This window comes from Moschus berezovskii, chromosome 25 (genome assembly GCF_049115385.1).
Source record: "Moschus berezovskii isolate FMDL1 chromosome 25, NW_MosBer_1.0, whole genome shotgun sequence".
Taxonomy (NCBI): domain Eukaryota; kingdom Metazoa; phylum Chordata; class Mammalia; order Artiodactyla; family Moschidae; genus Moschus; species Moschus berezovskii.
The window spans coordinates 7389785-7403800 of record NC_142484.1 but is presented as its reverse complement, the minus strand read 5'-3'; the positions used below and the strand labels follow the sequence as shown (position 1 = coordinate 7403800).

Here is a 14016-nt window from a genome sequence, read left to right as displayed (position 1 = left end):
ATGTTAATGTGTATTGTGCAGAAAACCATTAAATCATTGAAAATAAAATACTTTTATTTTTAGAGAATGTATGCTTTTAGGAAACTGTCTCCTTATTTAAATAAAACATTGTTTGTAGTTAGTGTTGGGGCAATCTGGGGGGGTTTCTTCTCATCTTTCAGAAACTTTGTCTGCGAACACTCTTTAATGGACAAGATCAGGAAATTGAGCAGAAGAACGAATTTAATTTAAGGCAGGAAAAATTTTATCCTTCGTAAAAGTGATGAGCATTTAATAATTCCAGGCACATGGCAATAGAGGCCCTCTAATTAAGGAATAAATACCTCTTAGACAGGTGGGAGATTATGATCAGAAGAACAGGTAACTTAATACAATGTTTACAGAAAGTCAGGAGTCTGTCTAGTGGTTAAACTAGAGTAATGGAATGTACTGTTCACATTTCCAGTTTGCATGTTAATTTTGCTGACAGTCATCTGGTGTTAGCCAGTGGTCACATTATTGGCCTTTTTAGATACTTGGTTGGGGAGGGTTGGGTTTTTTTTTTTTTTTTTTAAAGAATTTTCCTTTGCAGAGGCTTCATTTCATCCTTCGTGAAGCTTTTCAGGATTTTGACTTGCATATAAACACTTGGCTCTGCCTTCTGTTCTCCTAGGGAGTGTGTCAGACCTTGCAGTGAGTTTATCGGCATATTTAAGTATAAACATTTTTCCCCCTGATTTTGGAGGGAAGGGAGGAGGAGAGGGTGGGGCTTACTTGTTTTAGCTTTTTTTTTTACAGACTACACAGAATGCAGTTGTATTGACCTCAGGTCTGTCTGTTCTGTTGGCAAGTAATAAACAGTACTGTTCTGATCCGCTGCTATTAGAATGCATTTTGAAACGACTGGAGTATGAGTCAAAGTTGTGTTTCCCCCAATGCTTGGAGTGGAGTAGTGATTGTTAAAAGAAAATCCAGCTGAGTGATAAGAGGCTGAGTGTTGAGGAAATTTCTGCAGCTTTTTAAGCATTCATGTTTGTGATTGGAGCAGAGTCCCATTTGCTGTGCTTTTTTTAGGTAAAATGCTTTTTGTTCACTCTGGTAAGGGGGTGGGGAGGGCACTGAAGCCTTTAGTCTTTTCCAGATGCAACTTTAAAGTCAGTGACAAGAAATAATTCCAAACGAGCAGCAGTCTTCAAGAAATTTAACTGGCAAGTGGAAATGTTTACCAACAGTTCAGTGGTCTTAGTGCATTTGTCTTTGTTTGGGTGTCTCTCTCTCTTCCCCTGGTCTTAATTTTATATACAGGAACATTCAAAACAACAGACGTATGCGAAAGGCCAGAGATGCCAGACCCAGTAAGGAAAAATAGCTTATTTACTTTTAAAATAATAAACCAAACATTGCATTTTAAATGTGGGGATTGGGAACCACTAGTTCTTTCAGATGGTATTCTTCAGACTATAGGAGGAGCTTCCAGTTGAATTCACCAGTGGACAAAATGAGGACAACAGGTGAACATGCTTTTTCTATATCTACATACCAAGTCAGATCTGTTATGAATAAACAATTCAGTGTTAAATGACCTTTCAGCTTTATGCTGGAGTCAACAGCATGAGCAAGTTGTTTTTTGGCCTGGGGGTGGAGGGGTGAGGTGGGCGCTAAGCCTTTTTTTTAAGATTTTTCAGGTACCCCTCACTAAAGGCACCAAAGGCTTAAAGTAGGACAACCATGGAGTCTTCCTGTGGCAAGAGAGACAACAAATCGCTATTAACTAAGGTCAATCAAAATGGTGTCGGCCTCACAGCCCCATCTTCTGTTAGAAATGAGGACTTGACTCAACCCCCTTGGCAGACAATGCATTGAGGCTCTTTCTTTGGGGGAGCGAGCATTCAAAGGGATGCTTGAGTACCTTGTATATATATCCCTGTGCTTGTCCTAATACTTAATTTGGCTGTTTTCATAGCAGCTCTTATGAAGCCCGAACCTCAAGTGATGCTTGAAGGGGAGGGAAAGGGGGAAAGCGGGCAACCACTTTTCCCTAGCTTTTCCAGAAGCCTGTTAAAAAGCAAGGTCTCCCCACAAGTGACTTCTCTGCCACATCGCCACCCTGTGCCTTTGGCCTAGCGCAGACCCTTCACCCCTCACCTCGATGCTGCTGGTAGCTTGGATCCTTGTGGGCATGATCCATAATCACTTTTAAGGTAATTGCCAAGGTCTTCTGATGGGTTGCACTGTTAGAAAAGACCATTAATTTACCTGTGAACAGGTAATGATATTTAGACCACAACTTAAAAGCTCTTCAAGTGTTTTAAATGTGTGGCATTATTATCCAGTGACTTTAAAAAAACATTTCAACCAGTAAGTGAAGAAACAGCATCTAAGAACTGTCATATTGGGTGGGAGAGTACACTTATGAACTGAAAGGTGTTTTGGCAGTTGAGAGGGCTGTTGGGTGGGATTGCAAAAATTCTCTGCTAAGACTTTTTCAGGTGAACATAACAGACTTGACCAAGCTAGCGTCTTAGCTGAAGCAGATTCTCCAGTGCTCTTCAATAGGGTTATTTATAAAGGTTTTTCTTTTCCTGAGAAAACAAAAGATTTTGTTTTCTCAGGTTTTGCTTTTTTGCCTTTTCTTACCTAAAAAAAAAAAAAAGCAAAAGATGCTGGTGGTTGGCACTCCTGGTTTCCAGGACGGGGTTCAAATCCCTGTGGCGTCTTTGCTTGACTTCTACTCTCCAGACTCGACATTTTCCTGGTCTTTCAGGTGCTAGGCCCTAGAGTTAGGGGAGGTGAAAGATAATAGCGTCAAACTCTGCCTTTATGTTTAAATGGGAATGTAGCATAACTACCTTGCCTGTAATTTGCAGGTATTCCTCGTGTAATTAGTGTTTGGAGAAGTCTCATTATTTTGAAAACTTGATTACACATATTAATAAAAATTGAAAAAACTTCATTGGTGTGATTCATTTACATATATACTAAACTTCTCTTCATGAATAGAAGATGGATATTTTGTGGGTGTTCTTCCTGGTTCCTGTATAAGTATACGGTTCTGTCATGCAGCCCCATCTCCAGGAAAAGCAGGAATCTGAGGAGGAAGGGGGTTAAATGGGTGAGTGACCTGAAAGACACTTGTTTAAAGAAGCCTACTTTCTGCTGCTTAGCAGTTGCCTGTGAGCTGGGCTGGGATGAAGAGAAAACTACTGGGGAACATGGGGAGAAAGAGGTGTTACCATTGATTGTGTCGACGTAAGGCCAATCTAAGAGCTGTCTCAGACACACAATCTTTTTCAGTTGTCAATTCTCAAGCTACAAGTTGGTTATCTGGTCATGTGTCCTGTGGAATGACCTGTATGTTCAGTCACCAAGTTGTGTCCGCTCTTGGCAACCCCATGGACTGCAGCACGCCAGGCTTCTCTGTTCCTCGCCGTTTCCCAGAGTTTGCTCAAACTCATATCCATTGAGTTGGTGATGCCATCCAGCCATCTCGTCCTCTCTCCCCTTCTGCCTTCATTTTTTCTCAGTATCAGGCTCTTTTCCAGTGAGTTGGTTCTTCATATCAGGTGGCCAAAAATGGCCTGTATACCAGCAGATAATCCCTTATTTGCAACTGAAATACCCTCATGGTCCCACCCATTGTCTAAATTCCTAAGATGTCATAGCTCAGATTGTATTCCCTGCATGGGTAGGTAAGAGGCTCTTTCCAGTAAACCTGGCCAGTGAAATCCAGCTATAGGTCTTCAGACCTAGGTCTGAAGGAGATGCTGTACCCTCGACCCAGTGGAGGGCAGTGTTAAGTTACTCAGTTGTTTGTGACTGCACTAGCCCACCAGGCCTCTGTCCATGGAATTCTTCAGGCAAGGATACTGAAGTGGGCAGAGGCTTTAGCAAGTGAATCTCTGTCCTATATTTCCAAACTCAAGTTATGTGTTGCAAATGGAGAAGCAAGCTCTGACTGGAACACTGGCAAGGTGGCAGGGCTGGAATTTGAACCCTAGCCTCCAACACTTCAACTCTACGGTCTATGTAAGTGCACGAATGCCCTCACGTAATTGTACAGGGACTTCCCAGGTGGTGCAGTGGATATAAATTGGTCAGCCAGTGCAGGGGACATGGATTCAATCCCTGGTGCAGGAAGATTCCACGTGCTGTGGAGAGCAACAGCCTGCACTCTAGAGCCCAAGAGTCACAACTGCAGAAGCCTGTGCACTTAGAGCCCACTGTAAGAAGCTCATGCACCTCAAAGAACAGTAGCCCCTGCTGGCTGCAATTAAAGAATCAACTGTCCAACTATATGTAACAAATCTTGTAATCTGTAATGGAAAAGAATCTGAAAAAGTAATGTATATGCAATTTATATACATATAATCTTCACTTGCTGTTCACCTGAAGCACAACATTGTAAACCAAATATACTTGAATTTAAAAAATAACCGTACAGTGGGCCAGCAGCAATCTAATCTCCAACACGATGGTCCCTGGGCTTGGTTAAGTACCTATTCTGAATTGATGCCATTCCAGTACCTTATGGAGAAGTCTTTGTTCTTCCAGAGCTGGAGGACTTCTTGGAAGGACTTCCCTGGAGAGTAAAGGAGAAAGAAGAGCAGCTAGGGATTCACCAAGGGCTACATGGTTCCTGGCACTGCTTAGACTCAAAATTGGCCAGGATCAGGAAATGTCAGTGCCAGGGTCAGCAATAAGAAGTGCCAGAGAAGCAGGCCGGAAGTAATTTCCTCCTTGGCACAGAAAGAGAAGGCAGAAGGAGGCCAACATAAAACTTTTCTGAAGGCTGTATCCAAGTCAAGGGGCTAGGTCTCAATAATATCAATGAACCCCAGGCAAGTCCTTTATATACCCCTTCAGCTGTACCAAGGGCTTTCACACTGGGCTTTTTGGGATTTCACTATCCTGATAATTCCAGTAGTTCTGTGGGTGCCTAACAAACATGAGTTCAACTGAGATAGCTCCATTTCGTAACCTCTCCAAACTTGCCCTGAAGTCTCCCAGGCCCAGGGCTAGTCGGTTTGGACTTGGGAAATAGATTTCTGACCTCAGTAAAAGGGTGCAACTAGGAGAATGAGACTTGGAGAGAAAGCAGGGCATAGGGAAAGTGAAAAATGGGAGTATCTAGCTGGGTTGCTGCTTCAGATGCTCTGAAAATCTAGGAGATGTGAGTCAGATCCTGGTGTCTTGGCTGGCTCTGACAAGTTGGCAAACTGGAATGTCATGTGCACTTTCAAGGTCCTTGTTTTCCTGTTGGTTAAATGGAGATAATGTCCTGTCTATCTGCTATGGTGGGCTTCCCTGGTGGCTCAGAGGTTAAAGTGTCTGCCTGCAATGTGGGAGAACTGGGTTCAATCCCTGGGTTGGGAAGACCCCCTGGAGAAGGAAATGGCAACCCACTCCAGTACTCTTGCCTGGAGAACTCCATGGACGGAGGACCCTGGTGGGCTACAGTCCACGGGGTTGCAGAGTTGGAAATGACTGAGCGACTTCACTTGCACGGGCTATGGTAAGAAAGGCTAGCCACAGGAGATGCACATTTATTGAACTGGAAATGAGTGTGCTTTGCCACCATCTAGTGGACTATAACAGTATTGCACACCCTGTCCGTGGAGTGTTTCTTAATGCTACCCTTGTTGGTTCAACAAATGTTTATTTTTATTGCTGACCATTCAGGTATGACCTAAATCAACTCCCTTACGATTATACAGTGGAAGTGACAAACAGATTCCAGGGATTAGATCTGATAGAGTGCCTGAAGAACTATGACCGAAAATTCAGGACATTGTACAGGACGTGGTGATCAAAACCATCCGCAAGAAAAAGAAATGCAAAAAGGCAAAATGGTTGTCTGAGGAGGCCTTACAAATAGCTGAGAAAAGAAGAGAATCGAAAAGCAAAGGAGAAAAGGAAAGATATACCCATCTGAATGCAGAGTTCCAAAGAATAGCAAGGAGAGATAAGAAAGTGAAAGTGAAGTCGCTCAGTCGTGTCCGACACTTTGCAACCCCATGGATTGTAGTCCACGGAATTTTCCAGGCAAGAGTACTGGAGTGGGTTGCCATTTCCTTCTCCAGGGGATCTTCCTGACCCAGGGATCAAACCAGGTCTCCCACATTGCAGGCAGAGGCTTTACCTCTGAGCCATCAGGGAAGCAAGAACACACAGAGAACTATACAAAAAAGATCTTCATGACCCGGATAACCATGATGGTGTGATCACTCACCTAGAGTCAGACATCCTGGAGTGTGAAGTCAAGTGGGCCTTAGGAAGCATCACTACAAACAAAGCTAGTGGAGGTGATGGAATTCCAGCTGAGCTATTTCAAATCCTAAAAGATGATGCTGTTTAAATGCTGCACTCAATATGCCAGCAAATTTGGAAAACTCAACAGGGGCCACAGGACTGAAAAAGGTCAGTTTTAATTCCAATCCCTAAGAAGGGCAATGCTGAAGAATGCTCAAGCAAGTGCACAATCGTACTCATTTCATATGCTAGCAAGGTAATGCTCAAAAATCCTTCAAGCTAGGCTTCAACAGTATGTGAACTGAGAACTTCCAGATGTACAAGCTGGATTTAGAAAACGCAGAGGAACCAGAGATCAAATTGCCAACATCCATTGGATCACAGATAAAGCAAGAGAATTCCAGAAAAACATTTACTTCTGCTTCATTGACTACGCAAAAGCCTTTGACTGTGTGGCTCACAACAAATTGTGGAAGATTCTTAAAGGGATGGGAATACCAGACCACCTTACCTGCCTCCTGAGAAACCTGTGTGCAGGTCAAGAAACAACAGTTAGAACCAGACATGGAACAACAGACTGGTTCAAAATTGGAAAAGTAGTATGTCAAGGCTGTATATTGTCACCCTGCTTATTTAACTTAAGTGCAGAGTATATCACGTGAAATGCTGGGCTGGATGAAGCACAAGCCGGAATCAAGCTTGCCGGGAGAAATATCAATAACCTCAGACATGCAGATGACACCTCCCTTATGGCAGAAAGTGAAGAGGAACTAGAGCCTCTTGATGAAAGTGAAAGAGGAAAGTGAAAAATCTGGCTTAAAACTCTACATTCAAAAAATGAAGATCATGGCATCTAGTCCCATCGCTTCATGGCAAATAGATGGGGTAACAATGGAAACAGTGACAGATTTTCTTTTGTTGGGCTCCGAAATCACTGTAGATGGTGACTGTAGCCATGAAATTAAAAGTCGCTTGGTCCTTGGAAGAAAAGTTATGACAAACCTAGACAGTGTATTTAAAAGCAGAGACATTACTTTGCCGACAAAGATCTGTATAGTCAAAGCTATTGTTTTCCCAGTAGTCACATATGGATGTGACAGCTGGACCATAAAGAAGGCTGAGCACTGAAGAATTGATGCTTTTAAACTTGGTGCTTGAGAAGACTCTTGTGAGTCCCTTGGACAGCAAGGAGATCCAACCAGTTAATCCTAAAGGATATAATTCCTGAATATTCATCGGAAAGACTGATGCTGAAGCTGAAGCTCCAATACTTTGGCCAGCTGATGCAAAGAGCCAACTCATTTGAAAAGACCCTGATGCTGGGAAAGACTGAAGGCAGGAGAAGAAGGGGACGACAGAGGATGAGATGGTTGGGTGGCATCACCGACTCAATGGACATGAGTTTGAGCAAGCTCCAGGAGATGGTGAAGGACAGTGAAGCCTGGCGTGCAGCAGTCCACGGGGCCGCAAAGAGTTGGACATGATGGAGTGACTGAACAACAACAGTGTCCCATTGCATGGATATTATAATTTGAATCTTTCCCCATTTTTTCTAATTATGACTGAAGATGTTATGAACGTTGCATACAAGTCTCTGTGGATATAAACTTTCCTTTTTCTTGGTATGTTGTATGGTAGGTGTATAAGTAGTTTTTAAGAAATTTCCAAACTATTTTCCAAAGTGGTTGTACCATTTTGCATCCTCACCAATAGTGTATGAAAGTTTCAATTGCTCCATATTCACCATCATATGGTATCATATCTTTAAATTTTAGCTATTCTAGTGAATACGTAGTGATATCTCATTGTGATTTTAATTTGCATTCTGACTCTTGCTCATTGGAAGGAATGCTATGACAAACCTAGACAGCATATTAAAATGCAGAAACATCATTTTGCCAACAAAAAACATAGTCAAAGCTAGGGTTTTTCCAATAGTGGTGTACAGATGTGAGAGTTGGACCATAAAGAAGGCTGAGCACCAGAGTTTATGGTTTTGAATTGTGGTGCTGAAGATTCTTGAGAGTCCCTTGGATTGAAAGGAGATCAAATCAGTCAATCCTAAAGGAAATCACTCCTGAATATTCATTGGAAAGACTGATGCTGAAGCTGAAACTCCAGTACTTTGGCCACCTGATACGAAGAACTGACCCATTGGAAAAGACTCTGATGCTGGGAAAGGTTGAAGCAGGAGGAGAAGGGGACGACAGAGGATGAGATGGTGGGATGGCATCACTGACATGATGCACATGAATTTGAACAAATTCGGGGAGATAGTGGAGGACACAGGAGCCTGGTGTGCTGCAGTCCATGGGGTCGCAAAGAGTTGGACATGAGTTAGCACTGAACGACAACACAACCAATGATATTTAGAATCTTTTCATGTGCTTACTTGCCATTTATATATTTTCTATTCAGGTTTTTTTTGCCAGTGTTGTTATTGGGATGTTTTTCTTTTTATTGCTGAGTTGTAAGAGCTTTTACATTTATCAGGTTCAAGTTCTTTTGTCAATGTATGTTTTGAATGTATTTTCTCTCAGTATGTGCCTTGACTTTTCATTTTTTTGTAACTGTCTTTTCAGAGTGATGGTGGTTTAGTCGCTAAGTTGTGTCCGACTCTTGGAACTCCATGGACTGGAGCCGACCATGCTCCTCTGTCCATGGAATTTTCCAGGCAAGAATACTGAAGTGGGTTGCCATTTCCTTCTCCAGGGGATCTTCCTGACCCAGGAATCGAACCCAGGTCTCCTGCATTGCAGGCAGTTTCTTTACCAACTGAGCTACAAGGGAAGCCTGTCTTTTCAGAGTAGAAGTTTTAAATCTTCAACAAATCACTAATGTGTACAGTGACATGGAGAAATTTCAAAATAATTACATTGTGAGGAAGAAGTCAGTTTTAAAAAAATACAGGGAATTCCTTGGCAGTCCACTGGTTAGGACTTTTCACTGCCAAGGGTGCAGCTTCAGTCCCTGGTTGGGAAACTAAGATCCTGCAAAGTGAGTGACACTGTCAAAAAAAAAAAAAAGTACATACAGTCCGGTTCCATTTATACAAAATTTTTCAAGAATAAGAACTAATCTAAAATAGCAGCCAAGGAATTCCTTGGTGGTACAGTGCGTAAGAATCTGCCTGCCAGTGCAGGGGACACAGTTTCAGTCTCTGGTTCAGGAAGATCCCACGTGCCGCTGAGCAACTAAGCCCATGTGCCACAACTACTGGATCCAGGTGCTGCAACTCCTAAAGCCCGTGAACCGGAGCCTGTGCTCCGTAACGAGAGAAGCCACCACAGTGAGAAGCCTGTGCCCCACAGTGAAGAGTAGCCTCCACTTATGCAGCGAGACAAAGCCCTCACATAGCAACAAAGAGCCAGTGCAACCGAAAAAAATCAACGAAATAATTTAGAAAATAGCTGACTAGGAGTTACAAGGGAGCACAGGGAAAAAACCTTGGGAGTAATGAAGATGTTCATTGCCTAGATTGTGGGTTTCAAGGATGTACATTCATGTCTGAAATTATCAAATTATGTACTTCAGTTACTTGCAGTTTATTGTACACTGATAAACTCTAAAATAAAGTGCACACACGTGAACTAGCATTTCTTGCTCACTTATTGTGTGCCAAACACTGACAAGATGCTGGGGATGCAAAGAGAAACAGTGGACTGTCTTGGAGCAGCTCAAGTTATGAAGTCGAGCCCTTCTTGTCACTTCCCCAAGGTTGGGCTGACAGGGTGTGTTCCAGGCCCATCTCTGCTCCTTGCTCCTCTGCTTTCACACACTCCCTGTTCAGGTTCCCTTGCCGATTCCAGCTGTGCCCACCGCACTGGCCTCCACCCAGCCTCTGATACCCACACCCCACTTGACCGACAGTCTTTCCTTCCCCCTACAGGAACCACTCACACCCACACACATCCTCTCCTGTCCTGTCTCTGGCCTTCCCTCATGCCTTTCCCCCTTTCTAGAATACTCTCTGTCCCGACCAATCTCCAGGGTGAATCCCACTCCTTCGAGGTTCAGCCCCCTCCCTCAGCCCTCATCTGGGCAGTCTTGCCTGGAGTCCCCATCCCGCGTGATCCCCAACCTCCAGGAGCCTGTGTCCTGGTTCCCATCCAAGCCCTACCTGGGTACCGACCCAGGACCATGCTCTGGCTCACTCCACTAAAACAGGAGGACCACACCATCCTGAACAGATGTGCATGTACGCGTGTGCACGTGAGAGTCCTGGTCACAGCCCCTGGCGTTGTTGCACACTTGCCAGAGCAGCTCTTACAAAATTAAGCAATTTTTTGACAGCGACTATTTTTTGGCTGCACCATGCAGCTTGCGGGATCTCAGTTCCCCCATCAGGGCTTGAACCCAGGCTCCTGGCATTGGGAACGTGGGGTCCTAACCATGGGGCCACTAGCAAATCTCCTTTCTTTTTTATCTTCATAAACTTTTTGTTTTATAATGCTTTTAGACTTACAGAAAAATTGCAAAAATAGTACAGCAAGATATAATGACTTTTTTTTTAAACTGAGAAACACATCAAATCAACACACTCTTACAACATTACAACATCAACAACTAATTCAACATCCAGGGAAAGAGACTCATTACTGAACTCAACACAACAGTTTGGAACAATCTGGAATAAATGGAATCATGGATCAGATTTGGTTGAGCCAGGAGTGCTCAGCTTTGGACGGCTGTCCTGCCAAGCCTGAGAGTGGGCAGAGTAGAAACAGAACAGGTGGTCCTGGACTTGCAGGCCTAAGGCAGGAGTCTGCCTTCTTGCTAAGTGAAGTGGGAACTGTTGGAGGGTCTTGAGCAGTGGAGTCAGGTGACCTGCCTTACCTTCTCTAAAGATCTCTCTGGGGGCTGGAGAACAGTGACTTGCAGGGGACATCAGTTGCCTTAGGACCCAGCAAGAGAGGCTGGTGGCCTATGGCTGGAGGAGGGGCAGCGGAGGTGGCGGTGCCAGGTGATTGGAGCCCCAGTCCCCTGCTAGTGGCCTTCATGGGATGGGAGCTGAAGCGCTGGGGTTACCTTTGCTTCTGGCCTGGAAGGGTGGAGTTGCTGAGCTAGCTGGGGACATGGAGAGCTTTTTAAGGAGTCTGTTAGATAACTGGGCTGGGTGAAGGGGAGGGTCCCCACTGTGGTGAGGGATGCAGATGGCATTTAAAGCCCCAAACTCCATGAGATGACCTGGGATGACTTGCCCTGGCAAGACCAGCTGCCTGGCCTTAGTTCCTCAGCCTAAAATTCTTTCCAGGAAGCCACCCTCCTCCCTAGCCCACCTCAGCGCCTGTGACCAGGGATGGGAACTCTGAAGGTGCCACTGGGATTCAGTGTCACAGACCCGTAATACGGACACTGTCAATATCCAGCAAACAGTGTGGTCATCCCTTCCTCTTCCCACCAGGGAAAGAAACCACACCAGTCCTCCTGGCAGCCCAAGTGCCCCTAAAGGGCATCATTAGTCGCTCAGTCATGTCCGACTCTTTGCTACCCTGTGGACTGCAGACTGCCAGGCTCCTCTGTCCATGGGATTTTCCATGCAAGAATACTGGAGTGGGTTGCCTTTTCCTTCTCCGGGGGATCTTCCCAACCCAGGGATTGAACCCCAGTCTACTGTGTTGCAGGCAGATTCTTTACTGTCTGAGCCACCAGGGAAGGTGGAGTCAAAAGGGCTCTACCTAGAACCTGGAACAATGGCAGTGGGGGTGCAGGGTGGTAGGGGGCCAACAAACCCGGGAAGATGTAAGCATGTAGAGGAGAGGGGGTTGGGGGTCCTTACCCTCGTCTGACCTGGGCCACTTTCCCCAGAGAAGTGATGCTGGGGGGGTTGGGGGTGGTGGTAGAAGCTGACAGGTTCTCAGGCCAGTGTGGAAATGGTGTTATTGGGAACAAGGCATTCCCTGGCTCAAGCAACTGACAGTCAAAAGGATGGCTCGAGCTGCACCCATTTCTGCCCACATGGAGCCAGGGCACCCGGAGACAGTGCAATCCCTTCATCCCTTTGCCTCACTAGACTGTGCCATCCTGCCTACACTCACTCGCTTATAACAGTCATCCACACACCATCAGTAGTCACCACACTGAGGTTTGAGCCCAGGCAGCCTGGCACGCACCCAACTCATATTCTCAGCACACATTCGCCAGCCAACTGGGCCTGGTGACAGAGTAGGCACGGGCCCTAACAGCATCAGCCCTGGCATGCTCACTAACACTGGGTGCACAGGCCCTTAGGGTCAGGCCAGGAACCTCGGGGCTGGGAGGAGGATAGGCTTCCAGGAGGAGCAGGCATCTGAATTCAATCTTGACAAAATGTTGGGACTCACTCATGAAAGGTCAGGGGGAAGGTCAGCCCAAGTGACAGCCAAGGCAGGAGGCTGAAAGTCTGTTTGTCCGTGGAGTTACATCCTCAATTCTAGGTGATCATGGTTCCCAACCTATTCTATGTCACCCCTGAGCTGTGGGGACCGCCCCACCCCAATCCCCACTCCAGATCTTTTCTTGGGCCTCCCCAACATTCACTTTCTCTTGATTTCTTTCTTCCTCTCCTTCCTAAGCTTCAGGGTTTCCCTGGTGGCTCAGACGGTAAAGAATCTGCCTGCAATGCAGGAGACCCGGGTTCGACCCCTGGGTTGGGAAGATCCTCTGAGGAAGAGAATGGCAACCCACTCTGGTATTCTTGCCTGGAGAATTCCATGGCTTTTCAGCCGGAACTGCCATCTTCCAGTAATTCACCAAAATGACCAACACAAAGGTAAAGAGGAGGGGCACCCGCTACATGTTCTCTAGGCCTTTTAGAAAACACGGAGTTGTTCCTTTGGCCACATACATGCGAATATACAAGGCTGATATTGTAGATATCAAGGGAATGGGTACTGTTCAAAAAGGAATGCCCCACAAATGTTAGTTACCATGGCAAAACTGGGAGAGTCTACAGTGTTACCCAGCATGCTGTTGGCATCATTGTAAACAAACAAATTAAGGGCAAGATTCTTGCCAAGAGAATTAATGTGCATATTGAACATATTAAGCACTCTAAGAGCCAAGATAGTTTCCTGAAACATGTGAAGGAAAACGATCAGAAAAACAAGGAAGCCAAAGAGAAAGGGACTTGGGTTCAGCTGAAGCGCCAGCCTGCTCCACCCAGAGAAGCACACTTCGTGAGGACCAATGGAAAGGAACCCGAACTGTTGGAGCCCATTCCCTATGAATTCATGGCCTGATGGATGTAAAAATAAAGACCTGGCCTGTGTAAAAAAAAAGAATTCCATGGACAGAGGGGCTAGGTGGGCTACAGTCCATGGGGTCAAAAAGACATGGGCACAACTGAGCGACTAACTCTTTTACTTGACAAGACTTTCACATTATTTCTACTCTTTTGGCGTCACTCATACAAGGGCTTCCCTGGTAGCTCAGCTGGTAAAGAATCTGCCTGCAATGCAGGAGAGACCGGTTCAATTCCTGGGTTGGGAAGATCTGCTGGAGAAGGGATCTGCTGGAGTAGGCTAACCACTCCAGTATTCTTGGACCTCCCTGTGGCTCAGCTGGTAAAGAATCCACCTGCAACAACAACAACAAAAATAATTTTAAAAAGACAACAACAACAAAAAAAAAAAGAATCTGCCTGCAATGAGGGAGACCTGGGTGTTTGATCCCTGTGTTGGGAAGATCCCCTGGAGGACGGGAACAGCTACCCACTACAGTATTCTGGCCTGGAGAATTCCGTGGACTGTAGAGTCCAGGGGGTTGCAAAGAGTTGGACACAACTGAGTGACTTGCACTTCACTTCAT

At 45.3% G+C, this 14016-nt stretch overlaps 1 pseudogene; it reads left to right on the top strand.

Moving 5' to 3' along the window:
* The first annotated feature begins 12964 nt into the window (after positions 1–12964).
* Positions 12965–13448, top strand: LOC129548424 (large ribosomal subunit protein eL21 pseudogene; annotated as a pseudogene).
* The last annotated feature ends 568 nt before the right edge of the window (positions 13449–14016 follow it).